We start from the raw sequence: 17,780 nt of genomic DNA, 5'->3' as shown, positions 1-17,780 counted from the left end.
GGAACTTTTTATAATACACACAGTATGTATGCATGTATATAGTTAATACTTATATGGCACTTTCATGCATGTGTATATATACACACAGAGAGATGCATTTATACATTTTTACCTTCTGCATATATATCTTACATTATACTGCCAGAGCAAAATCATGGAAATGGAAGATAGAATGTGCTGTGTCTGAAATAAGTAAGCCACTATACCTAGAATGTAGAGATTGTGGAGACTTCTATATAATTAGAATATAAAATAGGAAGGGTCAATTTTCTGAGAGGCACAAATCCCCCCAAAAGATAGAAATGGATGCTTGATCCTCAAGGTAAATGGAATCATTGTAGTTTACTGAGGAGAGAACTGACATGGTTAAAGCAGTCATTTTGATGGCTGAGTGAAGGATGGATTGGAGCTGTGAGATTGGATATGCAGAGACCAAATGTGAGGCTGAGGCTCTTGTTCAGGAAGGAGATCATGAGGTCGTCACCAAGGTGTTGGTTGTACGAGTGAAGAGAAAGGAATGTACAGAAGAGATGTAGAGGTAGAAAAAACAAACAAACATGATTTAGCAATGGTGATGAGTGAGAGTGAGAGATTGAGGATAATGTTTTAGTTGTGAACATGGACTCTAATGAGTGACTATGACCTTGATGGAACCTTTTACTATATATATATATATATATATATATATATATATATATAATATATATATATATATATATATATATATATATATATATACATATTCACAAGAGGGTTATGTTTTTGGGAAATAATATATCGAGATGTAAATGGGACACTTAGTTTTTAAGTGTCCAATAAGAAATTTGTGATGTGCTCAGGAGAAAAACTAATTCTATGCTAGACTGACGATACTAAGACAAAAAACAAATAGTCCCTGACCATGAGGAGCTTTCATTCTCCAGGGGAAACCACACAGATAGACAGATATACAAACACACCCAAGTATCTGTTGCTTATGACATGGGCGTACTTCCTCCCACAATGGGCTCCATCTCTTCGTTCATACAGGCTGAGGTGAGTGAATGAGTCAAGCTTTTCCTCATAGTCTTTGTTTCATTCTGCTTGCACCTCAGAATCCCAGTGAAAGTCTATAAGCTAAAACATATGTAGGAATCATGTCTACAGTTTCCCCAAAATAACTTTAAAAGAAAAGTTACTAAATGTACAAAGTAGTATCTGTCACTTAAAGGACAGCTTTTTTATTTCCTTCACTAGGTAAGAAATGCTTTTTTAAAAACCCTCAAAATCACACATGCATACATCCTTATAATATGATCTATAGCCCATCACCTCAATTATTCTCTTCCAGGAGTCAGGAAACACTCTTGGGAAATTTGGGGAACTACTGAATAGATTTAACTTGTTTCTTATTTTACACTGTCAAAGATGCAGTGTAAGACCCCAATACTCTGCTAAGTCAGAACATGGATCATTCTGGCAGTGGTCACTGTCTCTGTTTAGAAGGATATATTTGCAGGAAGCACGTCCTGATAGATAACCAGCATCCCATTTAAGGAATGTGAACTTCTCAACCTCATGAAGTTGCTGAGAATGGCAATGTCTATCTTTCAGGATTGCTTTTGGGGAAATGTTCAGGGAATGAAAAATACACCCAGTGACAACTAGGGACTTGAGAAAGCATCTAAAGTATACCCAGACAAGAAAAAGACTTCTGTCTGTTTACTCCAAGAAACCCTGGTGCTTCTGGGCATGAAGAAGGGACAATGCTACTCTACCTATGCTTGTCAGAAGTCCAAGGGACTTCTTCATGTAGTCCAACAAAACGACCACCTTTAAAGAAATAAGAAATTTCATCTCCTCACTTCTTACTGGGTAGATCTTCCTGGCTGTGCATACAGTTCTTGTGGGTCCAGAACCCTCATTCCCATCTCCATAGCACAGAGACCAATCAGCCAACAAGTAGCTTATCATTCTTGCCCTTTAAGAAGAGGCCAGTGCACGTGTCTTTTCACATAGAGACAAAGTGTGCAAGTCTCTCTCTCTCTCTCTCTCTCTCTCTCTCTCTCTCTCTCTCTCTCTCTCTCTCTCTCTCTTTCTTTCTCTTTCTCTCTCACATGCAGACACATCTGTCTCTATATCTATATAGAAACTATTTCAATTCACTCTCACTTCCTTCCATACAGTATAAGTATGCAAATGAATAAAAAACTTTTTTTTTTTTACCACAAGAGATACTACAAATTTATAGAGGGTAAGGAAAGACCTCATATAGGAGGAAACTTTGAAGAAAACATCAAAGACTAGGCTGAATGCAAAGGGACAGAAGTAAAGAGGCAGTACATGCCAGGTGTGAAGTATAGCCTTCTTAAAGGCATAGAAAGGGGAAATAAAAAGTCCCATGTGAAGAACAGTAAGAAATTGTATTTGGTCAGTCAACAAGCTTACAGAAAGCACTTCCTATTTGCCCAATATTAAGTTCAATGCAGCTGCTACCAAGAAAGACAAAAGTGTTGTCCTTGCTTTCAAGGAATTCACCTTTTGATGGGGAAGACTCCCTGTAAATAATTGTGCATATGAAATTTAAAAAGGATAAATGAAAGGTAGTCTCATATGAAAGGGAATATGGTCTAAAGGTTGGGGGAAGGTCTGCAGGGGGTCAGATTTGTACCCTGTTTTGAAGGCAGTCAAGAAAATTGCAATTGGGAATGAGGAGGGAGAACATTCCTAACCTGGAGGACTACCAGTTCAAATGCATAGTCAGGGAATGAAATGTCATGTGTGAGGTCAGTAAAGATGTCAAGTGGGGGGGGTTAAGGGAGTTAAAATGTAAGAAGTCTGGAAAGATAGGAAGGACCAACATTGTGAAAGAGTTTAAATGCCAAATAAAGCATTTCATATTTGATCTAGCATTGTAGGGTGTCTCTGGTGTTTGAATATGGGAGTTACACAGTCAGAGGTATGCCAGAGATTTTGACCAAAGAAAAGGAACACTTGTGGTTAATGGTGAGAATTAGGCCTTAATGAGTTAAAGTTGCAGGAGTCAATCATAGAATTTAAGGGGATTGAGGAATGTGGAACAATATCATGCATGGTGGTTTTCTTATATCAAAGCTTCTTAAAATGTGGGTCCTGACCCTATATAGGGTCACATAAGGGAACATGGAGGTGAAGAAAAATTGGCAACAGTAAAAGGTTATATATACCTATTTTATATGCCTATATGCCTGGGGTTGCATTAAAAAAATCTCTGGCAAAATGGGGTCATGAGTAGAAAACATTTAAGAAGTCCTGTTTTGGGGGTAGCTAGGTGGTTCAGTGGATAAATCACCAGCCCTGGATTCAGGAGGGCAGGAGTTCAAATCTGACCTTAGACATTTAACACTTACTAGCAGTGTGACCCTGGATAAGTCACTTAACCCTCATTGCCCCACAAAGAGAAAAAAAAATAAAAACCTTGTTTTTATATAAGGTGAGGAATTGGGAAAATGAGGAAGACAAAGAACTATGTTTAACTTCTTTGAGGGAGTGACCTATAAACATTCATTTATTAAATGTCTACTAACAGGAAGAACAATTTGGAGGTCAGTAAAAATTAAGCCACTGTGATCTATATTGGGTGAAAAAACTTAATAGAATATAATTCAATGGAAGATGGTTTTAACTTCTCTGTCCTTTTATCTGTCCCAATCAGGTCAGGGAGAATCTCCAAGAATTATGCCATTAAAATGTCTCAATCACATAAAGAAACTCGTTAGCCAGAAGGCACTTAAGAACTCATTCAGAATAATATAGACTAGGCTAGAGTAAATTCAACCCATGTTCATAAGTTCTAATTAACTCTCACTCCCACAGACAGAATCAATATCTTCAATATGAGAGTTGATCAGAGAATAATGCCTTGGTGTTTGTTGTTTTAAATCTCTCTAGGCTGGCATCAGCTAGTATAAACACTTTTCTGATGGAATTCTTAGATTTCCCACTGTCATTCCCCAAACTTTACACTGAGATCCAGCAAATGGAAAATTAGCACTAAGTGAACAGAGATATTGCAAAGACCCATAATGGAGCTGAGACTCTCATAAAGGAGGCCACTTCACTTCACAATAACATATTCTATGGTTCTCTCAGTGCTAGAGGAAAAGGACAGATATTAACAGTAATGTGACCTGTTGGCTTATACATTGATTCTCTGTTTCCTAAAGCTCTCTTTCTGCTCCCTAGTTTTCAGGTCTGTCCAGCTACTGGTCAAGCAGCCTGCTGTGATTCTTTATCCATCTGTCATCTCTTGGAGTAAGTATCAGGATTCAGGTGAAGTAGGGACCAGAGAGAAATAAGCTCATTCATCAGCCCCAAATGAGAGTCATTCAATACCACCTCCTGCATACTCACTATTGTCCCAGTATAGAATTATTAAAAATTTAGGAGCAGGGAGGATGGAAAGAAATGGAAGGCATAGTCACTGGGGGAAAAAAGGCTTAAGGATCTAGAATGAAATGTCTTTATCAAAGATGCTATAACCTAATTAGAGAGTCAATATGGTGTATTGGATAGACAACTGTGCTTACATTTCAGAAGGGTTGCTTTTAAATGACATCTTGTATATTTGCTAGTCATGTGACTTGTGGCCAAGTCACTTAATAACCACTTAACTTTTTTAGGTGTTAGTTTCCTTTTCTGTAAAATGAGAATAATAATGCCTTTAGTCCCTACCTCACAGGTTTGTTGTGAGTAACGTATGAGATAATGCAAGTATAGTATTTAGGTGGATCATGGAGAGAAAAATCTGTGTTCTCTTCAATGGTCCTCTGACCCATCCCCAAGCCCAACCCTTAAAGGAGTAGACCAATTTCAGATTTTGAGTCTGGTTCTTGCCAGGGTCTTTCCACTCAGCCACTGTCCAGTTATTTATATCCTTTCTAGGAAAAATGGCAGGAAGGAAACCTTTGGTCCCAGCTGCTCTTCTTAATTTTCCACTTCTGATGATTTTGGAAATTTGTCATCTTCTCAATGAAAGGCAGATTTGTCGTCATGAGGGGAAAATGGAAAACAAATAACAAACAAGAAATTCAGGTCCCATTTCACTCTAGTTTTTGTTGTTGTTGTTGTTATTGTTGTTATAACAAAATACTTGATAAATAAATTTTAAAGTATAGAACCACTTAGATTTTCTCACATTGGGACATGATGACCCCAAAACTTCAGCTTTCTAGTAAATGTCCTTATGCTCAGTAGAACTAGCAGATCTGTCCCACCAAATTCTTATGCTAGGATTAAATGCACCCAAGAAAGTACACATTACTGGGTCAACCTTTGACATTTTAGGAGAAGTCAATCAGTAAATAAATATGTAACAAGCACCTATGTTATTAACACTACAATAAGCACTGGGGAATAGAAGAAGGGCAAAAGACAATCCTTGGCCTCAAGAAGCTCATTGTTTAATAAGGGACAAAGATCTAAAGAGCTATGTACAAGCAAGTAAAAGTAAGTCATTAAAAACAAACAACTTATGCCAGAGAAAAAGAACAAGCTTTATAATGGGCATCGGTCACACTCAAGGGGAGAAAGGTAATGTAATTAAGAGTAATCCAATGCCTCCACATTCCCTGAAAAGCATTTGCATTAGACCAGAAGTTCAGCAGCTCAGGTGGGTTGCCAGGTTCAATCATTATGAAACTGTAATAGGTAACCTTAGCAAGAGCTATGGGAATAGGAATAATTTTTCTGTTCCCCAGTCACTACTTAGCTTGCCATCTTGGCGCTGACTCTCTTTTTCATATTCTAATCATCTAGGGGCAAATATTAAGCATTTGCCAGATCCTTCTTTTCAGGAACTCTCTTTTTCTTCTTTTCTTTTTTTGGGGTGCCTCAAACTAAGTTACACTCTGCTGTTTATACTATACCATAATCTTTGGGTCAGGGAAATCAATGAAAACTCAAAATTCCTGAAGTCTATGAGGATCCATGAAACTCACCATTTTTTAAGGGAATCAAAATCCATCTCATACCTCTTCAAAAAGAGATATGTAGATAGATAACAGATAGATAGATGACAGAAAGACAGATGTAGATAGACATTATATATATATAATTATGTATAGTTATATATATTATATAATAATGTAGTTATATAGTTATAGAGTTACATGGAGTTATATAGTTTGGGTATTAGTAGAAGAGGCTTTTGGAAGGAAGGAATGAATGAGCATTTACCTAACCCTCACTGTCTACCAATCAGATTTCTAAATGCTGAGTATAAAAATACCAAGAATAAAGAGTGCCTGGTTCCATGTAATTTATATTCTCATAGGGGAAGAAAAGCCTATGGGGTAGTAATGGCTAGGTGAGGGTGATTAGGGCTGAGAAATCACAAGAATTAGGAATGGAATAATAGGGCCGTCCATTGGTATTCCCCTTCCAGAGCTAATGCTGATACAGAAATTATTTTTTTCCTGGGAGCAAAAGGTGCAAAGGGGTGGGGTGGAGAAAGAGGCATGGGCCAGTTTCTTCATGTCTTCTCATTTGGATTACAGTAAGAGTATTCTAGCTGATTCCTACTCCCCCTGTCCCACTCAAGCTTCCTTTTCCCCTAATATTAATAATATTTTTTTCAGTTACATGTAAAGATAGTTTTTAACATTCATTTTTTTTTCTTTTTTTTTTTTAGTGAGGCAATTGGGGTTAGTGACTTGCCCAGGGTCACACAGCTAGTAAGTGTCAAGTGTCTGAGGCCAGATTTAAACTCAGGTACTCCTGACTCCAGGGCCGGTGCTCTATCCAATGTTCCACCCTACCTGCCTCTAACATTCATTTTTAAACCATATTATCTTTTTCCAGTTACATGTAAATAGAGTTTTCAACATTTGTTATATATGATTACCAACTTCAAATTTTTTCTCCCTTCCATCTCCCTCCCCTAGACAGCAGGTAATCAGATATAGGTTATATATATGAATATAATATTATACCATTTCTGCATTAGTCATGTTATATAGAGAAAAATCAGAGCAATAAGAAAAAGCCTCAAAATAGAAAAACAACAGCCCCCCAAAACAAAAGAAATAGTATTGTTCAATCAGCATCCATACTCTACAGATCTTTTATTTTCCTGGATTTGGAGATCCCTTTCCATCATTGCATTGGTGAGAAGAATCTAGTCCATCACAGTTGATCAACACACAATTTTGATGATACTGTGTACAGTGTTCTTCTGGTTCTGCTCATCTCATTCATCATCGGTTCATGCAAGTCCTTCCAGGTTTCACTGAACTCCTCCTGCTCATCATTTCTTACAGCACAATAGAATTCCATTATATTCATATACCACAACTTGTTCAGCCATTCCCCCCAATTGAGGGTCAGCCCCTCAATTTCTGATTCCTTGCCACCACAAAAAGAGCAGCTATAAATATTTTTGTACATGTAGGACCTTTTCCCTTTCTCATGATCTCTTTGGGAAAAAGACCCAAAAGTGGTATTGCTGGGTCCAAGGGTCTGCACAGCTTTATAACCCTTTGGCCATAATTCCAGATGGTTCTCCAGAATGATTGGATAAAATTCAACAGCTCCACCAACAATGCATTAGTATTCCAATTTTCCCAACAGCGTCTCCAACATTTATTATTTTCCTTTTTTGTCATATTAGGCAATCTGATAGGTGTCAGGTGGTGCCTCAGAGTTGTTTTAATTTGCATCTCTCTAATCAATAGTGATTTACAGCATTTTTCCATATGGGAATAGATATCTTTGATTTCTTCATCAGAAAACTGTTCATATCCTATGACCATTTCTTAATTGGGGAATTACTTGGATTCTTATAAATTTGATTTAGTTCCCTGTATATTTTAGAAATGAGACCTTTATCAGAAGTATTGACCATAAAAATTGTTTCCCAGCTTTGTGCATCCCTTCTAATTTTGGATACATTGCTTCTGTTGTACAAATCCTTTTTAATTTAATGTCATCAAAATCATCCATTTTGCATTTCATAATATTCTCTATCTCTTCTTTGGTCATAAACTCTTCTCCTTTCCAAAGATCTGAAAGGTAGACTATTCCTTCCTCTCCAAATTTACCTGTGGTATAACCTCTTACATCTAAATCATGTACCACATTTTGACCTTATTTTATAGAGGTGTCAGATGTTGGTCTATCCTAATTTCTGCCATACTATCTTCCAGTTTGACCAACAGGTTTGTCAAATACTGAATTCCTATCCTAGAGCTGGAAGTCTTTGGGTTATCAAAACACTACATTACTAGTGTCATTTACTACTGCATTTCCTGTGCCTAGCCCTCATTCCATTGATCCTCCACTCTATTTCTTAGTACCAGATAGTTTTGATGACTGTTGTTTCTAGTAAAGCTCCAAATTTGGTACAGGTAACTACCATCCCTGTGCATTTTTTTCATTATTTCCTTTGATATTCTTTACTTTTTGTTTTTCCAGATGAATTTTGTTATTATTTTTTCTAGCTCTATAAATAATTTTTAGGTAGTCTGATTGGTATGGCATGAATAAATTTATTTAGGTAGATTGTCATTTTTATTATATTAGCTCAGGCTATATCATGAACAATTGATATCTTTCCAATTTTTTAGATCTGATTTGATTTGCCTGAAAAGTGTTTGGTAATTGTGTCATATAGTTCCTGGGGTTTCTCTTGGCAAGTAGACTCCCAAGGTATTTGATCTTATCTACTGTTACTTTAAATGGAATTTCTCTTTTCTCTTTCTTGCTACTGGACTTTGTTGGTCATGTAAAGAAATGCTGATGATTTATGTGGATTTATTTTATATCCTGCGACTTTGCTAAGTTGTTAATTGTTAAAAGTAATTTTGAGTTGATTCTCTAGGATTCTCTAAGTATATTCATCTGCAAAGAATGATAGTTTTGGTTCCTCCTTGCCTATTCTAATTCCTTTAATTCCTTTAATTCCTTTTTCTTCTCTGATTGCTAAAGCTCAACATTTCTTGTACAAATATTAAATAATAGGGGTGATAATTGACATCCCTGTTTCAACCCCTGATCTATTGGCAACGCCTCTTACTTTCTCCATTACATATTAATACTTGCGGATGTTTTTAGGTACTTACTGCTTTCTATTTTAAGGAATGCTCCACATATTCCTAAAATCTCTAGTGTTTTTATGAGGAATGGGTGCTGTATTTTGTCAAAAGCTTTATCTGAATCTATTGCGATAATCATATGATTTTCGTTAGTTTTCTTATTGATGTCGTTGATTAAGTTAATAGTTTTCCTAATGTTGAACCAGCCCTGCATTAATGGTATAAATCCCACCTAGTCATATTGTATTATCCTGGTGATCACTTGCCGTAATCTCTTTGCTAATATCTTATTTAAGATTTTAACATCAATATTCATTAGAGAAATTGGTCTATATTTTTCTTTCTCTGTTTTTTCTCTGTCTGGTTTTAGTATCACCACCATATTTGTGTCATAAAATGAATTTGGTAGAATTCCTTCTTCACCAATTTTTCCAAATAAATTGTATAATATTGGAATTAAATGATCTTTAAAAGTTTGGTAGAATTTACCTGTAAACCCATCTGGCCTCAGGGATTTTTTCTTAGGGAGTTCATTAATGACTTGTTCAAATTCTTTTTCTAATATGGACTTATTTAAGGATTTTATTTCCTCTTCAGTTTACATGGGCAGTTTGTATTTTTGTAAATATTTATCCATTTCATTTAGATTGGCAAATTTATTGGCATACATTTTGGCAAAACAGTTCCTAATTATTGCTTTAATTTCCACTTCATTGGTGGTAACATCACCCCTTTCATTTTTTTTTAAATTTATTTATTTTTTTGCTGGGCAATGGGGGTTAAGTGACTTGCCCAGGGTCACACAGCTAGTAAGTGTCAAGTGTCTGAGGCCAGATTTGAACTCAAGAACTCCTGAATCCAGGGCCAGTGCTTTATCCACTGTGCCACCTAGCTGCCCCTACCCCTTTCATTTTTGATACTGGTAATTTGTTTTTCTTCTTTCTTTTTTAATCAAATTAACCAATATTTTATTTATTTTATTGTTTTTCCATAAAACCAGCTCTTAGTTTTATTGATTAATTCAATAGTTTTCTTTCTTTTAATTTTATTAATTTCCCTTTTAATTTTCAGGATTTCTAATTTAGTGTTTAATTGGGGTTTTCTAATTTGTTATTTTTCTAGCTTTTTAAGTTACATGCCCAATTCATTGATCTCTTTCTCTTTTTTATTCATGTAAGCAGTTACAGGTATAAATTTTGTCCTAAGAACTGCTTTGGCTACATCCCATAGATTTTGATATGTTGTCTCATTATTGTCATTCTCTTGGATAAAGTTATTGATTGTTTCTATGATGTGTTGTTTGACCCACTCATTTTTTAGAATGAAATTATTTAGTTTCCAATTGATTTTCAGTCCACCTTTCCATGGCTCTTTCTTACATGTAATTTTTATTGCATCATGATCTCAGAAGGATGCATTTACTATTTCTCCCTTTCTACATTTGTCTATGAGGTTTTTGTCCCCTAATACATGGTCAGTTTTTGAAAATATGCCATGCACTCCTGAGAAAAAGGTATATTCCTTTATATCCCCATTCAGTTTTCTCCAGACATCTGTCATGTCTAACTTTTCAAGTATTGTTTTCACCTCTTTCCCTTCTTTCTTAATTATTTTCTGGATAGATTTATCTAATTCTGAGAGGGGAATATTCAAATTTCCCACTAGTGTAGTATTACTGTCTATTTCCTCTTGTAACTAACTCATTTAACTTCTCCTCTAGGAATTTGGATGCTATACCACTTAGTGCATAGATGTTTAATATTGATATTACTTCATTATCTATAGTACCTTTTAGCAAGATGTAGTTTCCTTCCTTATCTCTTTTAATTAGATCTATTTTTGCCTGCACTTTGTCTGAGATAAGGCTTGCTAACCCTGCTTTTTTGACTTCAGCTGAAGAATAATAAATTCTACTCCAACCTTTTACTTTTACTCTGTGTGTATCCCTTTTCTTCAAATGTGTTTTCTGTAAACAGCATATTGTAAGATTCTGGTTTTTAATCCACTTTGCAATGCACTTCCATTTTATTTCAGAGTTCATCCCATTCATATTCACAGTTATTATTACTAACTGTCTTTTCCCCTCCATTCTCTTTACTCCGTCTGTACTTTTCCCCCTTCTTTCACCCTATTCATCCTCACCAACTTTTTTGCTTCTTACCTCCTGCCTCCCCCCATCTGCCCTCCCTTTTTATCACCCCACTCCCTTTTCTTTACCCCTTTTGTCCCTTGCTTTTTGCCCTCCCTTCTATCAGTCCCCCCCCTTTCCCTTACCCTTTTACGTTCCTATAGATTAAGATAAGTTTCTTTATCCAAATGAATGGTTATGTTATTCCCTCTTTGGAATCTAATCTAGTGAGAGTAGGATTGGAAACAATGTTCACCCCTCACCTTCTTTTTCTCCACTAGTTTTTTTTTTCACCTCTTCATATGATTTAATTCACCCCATGCCACTCCCCTTTCCTCTTCTCACTATAAACTCCCTTTTTCACCCCTTAATTTTTCTTTATCATACATCAAAGACAATTTGTATTATACCTCTGTGTATAATCCTTCTGGGTGAATTCTGAAACAACTGATCTTGCAAAGAGACAGTTCTCAAGAGTTATAGGATTATCTTCCCGTGTAGGGATGTACAACTGTTTATCCTTTATGAGTAACTTTTTTTCCCCATTTACCTTTTTAGACTTCTCTTGGGTCTTTTATGTTAAGAGATCAAATTTTCTATTCAGTTCTGGTCTTTTCATCAGGAAACCTTGAAAGTCCCCAATGTCATGAATGGCCATCTTTTCCCCTGAAAGAGAATGGCCATTTTTTGCGGGGTAATAGATTCTTGGCTGCAATCCAAGCTCCTTTGCCTTCCAGAATTCATATTCCAAGCCTTGCAATCCTTTAATGTTGAAGCTGCCAGGTCCTGAGCAATCCGGACAGTGGGCTCCATGATATTTAAATTACTTCTTTCTGGTTGCTTGGAGTTATTTTCTCCTTCACCTGATAATTTGGAATTTGGCTACAATATTCCTTAGTGTGTTTTCTTTTTGAGTTCTCTTTCAGGAGGTGATGGTGGATTCTTTCAATGATGATTTTATCCTCTGATTCTATATTATCAGGGCAGTTCTCCTTAATAGTTTCCTGGAATACGGTGTCTGGACTCTTTTTCTGATCAGGGCTTTCAGGCAGTCCAGTGAGTCTCAGATTTTCTCTCCTGTATCTGTTTTCCAGCTCAGTTGTCTTCCAAAGGAGGTATTTCACATTCTCTTCTATTTTTTCATTCTTTTGATTTTCTTCTTGACTGATTCCTGGTTTCTCATGGAGTTCCTTAACTTCCAACTTTCAAATTTTGATTTTTAAGGCATTGTTTTCTTCAGTGAGTTATTGATGTTTTTCTTTTTTTCCTATTTGGCCAAATGAATTTTTTAAGGAATTGTTTTTCTTCAATCAATCTTTGTGCTGCATTTTCTAAACTGCTGATTCTTTGTGCTTCCTTTTCCAACGCTGCTCATCTTTTTTCATAATTTTTTTAGTGTTTGCTTTCATTTTTCTCTATTGATTTTTAAAATCCTTTTTGTGCTCTTCCAGAAGGTTTTTTTTCCCCCTGAGGACCAATTCATCTTCTCTCTTGAGGCTTCATTTGTAGGCAATTTGGGAGTATTTGTTCTCATCTGATTTTTTTGTTTGCCTCTTCCCTGTTGATACAGAAGCTCTCAATGGTGAGAGTTCTTTTTGTTTCTTACTCATACTGCAGCTTATTATTATTATTTTTTTAAAGTTGAGGTCTCCTTTGGGGGCACCAGGGTCCCTGTTTCAAGCTTCTTGTGTGCTGGGGTACAGGGGCTGTGTCACTGGCTCTCTATACTGAGGCCCTCTATGGCCTGTTGATTTCTATGGACTCTGGACTTCCTTTTCAGAGCTCACTGGGATCTGTATAGGTCTGGTCGCACCAGTCCTGTGTGTGGTCCTCCGCTGTCAGCCTGCCCTCTCAGCTGGAGCAGTGGGTTTTGCCCCCTGTCCTGCTGTGCCACAAGATTTTTGAGCCAGGATCCAGGGGCCTCAGTTGCTCAGTTGTGGCTCACAGCTTCCTGCTGACTTGCCCCATCCCTCTCCCGCACGCTGTGCTGTGGTGCCTTGAGCCTCCCTTTTGCCCAAATGAGACCGACCTTTCCTGAAGTCTTCTAAATTATCTCTGGTTGTAAGACTGTATCTTTTTGTCTCTTTGCAGGTTTTATAGTTTCAGAATTCATCCAGAAGCTTGATTTAATATTCTTTTTGAGGGAACAGAAGGAGAGTTTAGGGAGTCAGTGGCTTCTCTCTGCCATCTTGGCTCTGCCCCCTAACATTCATTTTTATAAACTTTTGAGTTCAATTTTTCTCCCTTCTACCTTTCCCTCCACCCTCCAAAAGACAGAAAATATCTGTTATAGGTTATATATGTACAATATCATTAGACATATTTCCATGTTGGTGATGTTGTAAAAGAAGAATCAGAACAAAAGGGAAAAACGTCAAAAAAGAAAAAAAACAACAAATGTGAAAATAGTATAGTTCAATCTGAATTCTGATTCCATGGTTCTTTATCTGAATGTGGAAAGGTTTTACAACATCACGAGTCCTTTGAAATTGTACTGGATTATTTTTTTGCTAAGAGCTAAGTCTATCACAACTGATCATCATACAGTGTTACTGTTACTGTATACAATGTTCTTTTGGTTCTGCTCATCCCTTTCCAGGTTCTTCTAAAATCTGCATGATCATTTCTTTTAGCACAATAATATTCCATTACATTAATATACCACAATCTGTTCATCCATTTCCCAAGTGATGGGCATTCCCACAAGTTCTAATTCTTTGCCATCATAAAGTCAGCCATTAAAAATATTTTTGGAAGATGGCGGAGAAGAAGCAGCAAGCTGCCTGAGCTCTCCTTCTGTTCCCTCAAAACGAACATTAAATCAAGCCTCTGGACGGATTCTGAAACTACAGAACCTGCAAAGAGACAGAGAGACACAGTCCTCCAACCAGAGATAATTTAGAAGACTTCAGGAAAAGGTCGGTCTGACTCGGGCAAAAGGGAGGCCCAGCGCAGGGCAGCAACCCAGCGCCGAGGGGGTCGGGGCAAGTCAGCAGGAGCTGCGGGCCACAGCTGAACAACTGAGGCTCCCGGAACCTGGTTCAAAAATCTGGTGGCCAAGAAGGACAGTGGAAAAACCTACCTGCACCGGCCGAGAGGGCCACGAACGGCGGGTTCAGACGCTGGGGTCTGGCGCCTGGCTGGCCGAGCACAATCAGACAGGAAGGGCAGGGGTGGGGCATCTCCACACACCATAAAGGCCTCAGAGTAAAAGCCCGGTCACACAGCACCTATACACCTGCACAAGAAGCCCAAAACAGGGACCCCTGGTGCCCCCAGAGCAGACCTCAACTTAAAGAATAAATAAATAAGCTGCAATAATGAGTAAGAAACAAAAAAGAGCCCTCTCCATTGGGAGCTTCTGTATCAATAGGGAAGAAGCCAACACAAACTCAGATGAGGACAATAGCCTCAAATTGGCTACATCTGAAGCCTCACAAGGGAAGGTGATTGGTCACAAGAACAAAAAGCCTTCCTGGAAGAGCTCAAAAAGGATTTTAAAAATCAATTGCAAAGGGTAGAAGAAAAAATGGGGGAGAGAAATGAAAGCAAAACAAAAAAACTATGAAAAAAGAATCAGCAGCTTGAAAAGGAAGCTGAAGAAAACAAAGCCTTAAAAAATTCATTTGGCCAAATGGAAAAAAAGCTGCATAATCTCACTGAAGAAAACAATACCTTAAAAATTTCACTTGGCCAAATGGAAAAAAAGGTGCATAATCTCACTGAAGAAAACAATACCTTAAAAAATTCACTTAGCCAAATGGAAAAAAGTTGCATAATCTCACTGAAGAAAACAATGCCTTAAAAATTAAAGTGGGACAGTTGGAAGAAAAGGAATCCATGAGACACCAAGAATCAGTCAAGCAGAATAAAAAAAATGAAAAAATAGAAGAAAATGTGAAAATACCTCATTGGAAAGACAACTGATCTGGAAAACAGATCGAGGAGAGACAATTTGAGAATCATTGGACTGCCTGAAAGCCATGACCAGAAAAAGAATCTAGACCCCATATTCCAGGAAATTATTAAGGAGAACTGCCCCTGATATCATAGAATCAGAGGATAAAATCATCATTGAAAGAATCCATCGATCACCTCCTGAAAGAGACCCCAAAAGGAAAACTCCAAGGAATATTGTAGCCAAATTCCAGAATTATCAGGTGAAGGAGAAAATACTCCCTAGCCGCCAGAAAGAAGCAATTTAAATATCATGGAGCCACAGTCAGGATTGCTCAGGACCTGGCAGCTTCAAAATTAAAGGACCGCAAGGCTTGGAATATGATATTCCGAAAGCAAAGGAGTTGGGATTGCAGCCGAGAATCTATTACCCAGCAAAAATGTGCATTTTCTTTCAGGGGAAAAGATGGACATTTAATGACATGGGGACTTTCAATCTTTCCTGGTGAAAAGACCAGAACTGAATAGAAAATTTGATCTCAACATACAAGACTCAAGAGAAGTTTAAAAAGTGCCCTGCACAGAACCTGGAATAAAATATTTGCTTAATAAATGTTTGTTGATTGAAAAAAATATATTTTTTTGTACATGTGGGTCCTTTTCCCTTTTTATGATATCTTTTGGATACATAGTAGTGGTATTGCTGGGTCAAAAGATATGCACAGCACCACAACGCTTTGGGCATAGTTCCAAATTGCTCTCTAGAATGGTTGGATCAATTCATAACTCCAACAACAATGCATGAATATTCCAATTTTTTCCACATCTTCTCCAACATTTATTACTTTCTGTTTTGGTCATATTCTTGATTTCCCTTTTAAATACATTCTTCAGGGCAGCTAGGTGGCACAGTGGACAGAGCACCGACCCTGGAGTCAGGAGGATCTGAGGTCAAATCCAGCCTCAGACACTTGACACTTACTATCTGTTTCACCCTGGGCAAGTCACTTAATCCCAATTGCCTCACCAAAAAAAGGTATCAGTAAATCAATTCTTCACAAAAATTCTGAAATATACACCTAAAGAACACTATATGATTATGATATCTTCTAATTGAGAAGCATCGTGTGACTGGGCTTTTGTCATGTCTACACAAGTTTGTACTCCCTTCAGATCCTAACTCAGTCCCTTGTTAAATCATTCGTTCCTTCATAAAATTACAAATGCTATTTCTTCCATGAAGCTTCCTTTGATCTTCTTAGCTAACAGTCAATTTTTCCCAATACTGTTAAAGTACATTGCCTATACATCTCCTTTGAATATGTGGTATCTGATTTGCATTGTATTTGTTTATAGTAACATCTACCTATCTTCCCTTAGATATCAAGTTTCTTATAGACATAAAAAGCATGGTTTTATTTTCCCTCCTTTCATCTCCAGTGCTTAGAACAGTGCCCTAAAGAGAGAATCATAGATGTAGGGTTAGAAGATATTTTTGAGGGCATCTAAATAAACCCCTTCATTTAATGATGAGGACACTGACGCATAGAGCAGGTTAAGTGCCTTACTCTATGTCATTACATGTTGTAAGATGGAAAGATGTTTTTTGATAACCAGTTCCTCTGACTTCAGAGCCCATGCTACACAAATGAATATTTTTAAATAAATTGAAAACAACAAAATGGATAGATTGGAATAAAAAGAATGGAATTAAATTAAGGAAATGCCAAAGCATGGTAGCAAGGGCTTGTGTTATTAGCAATTTTCTGGAACAGAGCCAGAAAGAGAGAAGTCATCATAAATAGATGGTGATCATATTATCTGGGTATTTTGGGTACATAGAGAAAATTCGGGAAGAACAATTGATGTCAACAAATCTACATTTGATATATTTATTTTAATGTTAATTTATTTCTTTTTCATTTAATAATAATATTTTATTTCTTTCAATTACATGTAAATATAGTTTTCGGAGGGCGGAGCCAAGATGGCGGAGAGGAAGCAGCAAGCTGCCTGAGCTCTCCTTCTGTTCCCTCAATACGAACATTAAATCAAGCCTCTGGACGGATTCTGAAACTACAGAACCTGCAAAAAGACAGAGAGACACAGTCCTCCAACCAGAGATAATTTAGAAGACTTCAGGAAAAGGTCGGTCTGACTCGGGCAAAAAGGGAGGCCAGCGCAGGGCAGCAACCCAGCGCCGAGGGGGTCGGGGCAAGTCAGCAGGAGCTGCGGGCCACAGCCGAACAACTGAGGCTCCCGGAACCTGGTTCAAAAATCTGGTGGCCAAGAAGGACAGTGGAAAAACTTACCTGCACCGGCCGAGAGGGCCACGAACGGCGGGTTCAGACGCTGGGGTCTGGCGCCTGGCTGGCCGAGCACAATCACACAGGAAGGGCAGGCTGGGGGATCTCCACACACCATAAAGGCCTCAGAGTAAAAGCCCGGTCACACAGCACCTATACACCTGCACAAGAAGCGCAAAACAGGGACCCTGGTGCCCCCAGAGCAGACCTCAACTTAAAGTATAATAAATAAGCTGCAATAATGAGTAAGAAGCAAAAAAGAGCCCTCTCCATTGAGAGCTTCTGTATCAATAGGGAAGAAGCCAACACAAACTCAGATGAGGAAAATAGCCTCAAATTGGCTACATCTGAAGCCTCACAAGGGAAGGTGAATTGGTCACAAGAACAAAAAGCCTTCCT

The 17,780-nt window shown here is 37.6% G+C and overlaps 1 pseudogene; it reads left to right on the top strand.

Moving 5' to 3' along the window:
• The first annotated feature begins 398 nt into the window (after positions 1-398).
• LOC122754585 overlaps positions 399-17,780 on the top strand; it is a 121,751-nt pseudogene continuing 104,369 nt past the window's right edge.

This window comes from Dromiciops gliroides, chromosome 4 (genome assembly GCF_019393635.1).
Source record: "Dromiciops gliroides isolate mDroGli1 chromosome 4, mDroGli1.pri, whole genome shotgun sequence".
Taxonomy (NCBI): Eukaryota; Metazoa; Chordata; class Mammalia; order Microbiotheria; family Microbiotheriidae; genus Dromiciops; species Dromiciops gliroides.
The sequence above is the reverse complement of the archived record's forward strand: the minus strand, read 5'-3'. Positions and strand labels throughout refer to the sequence as shown.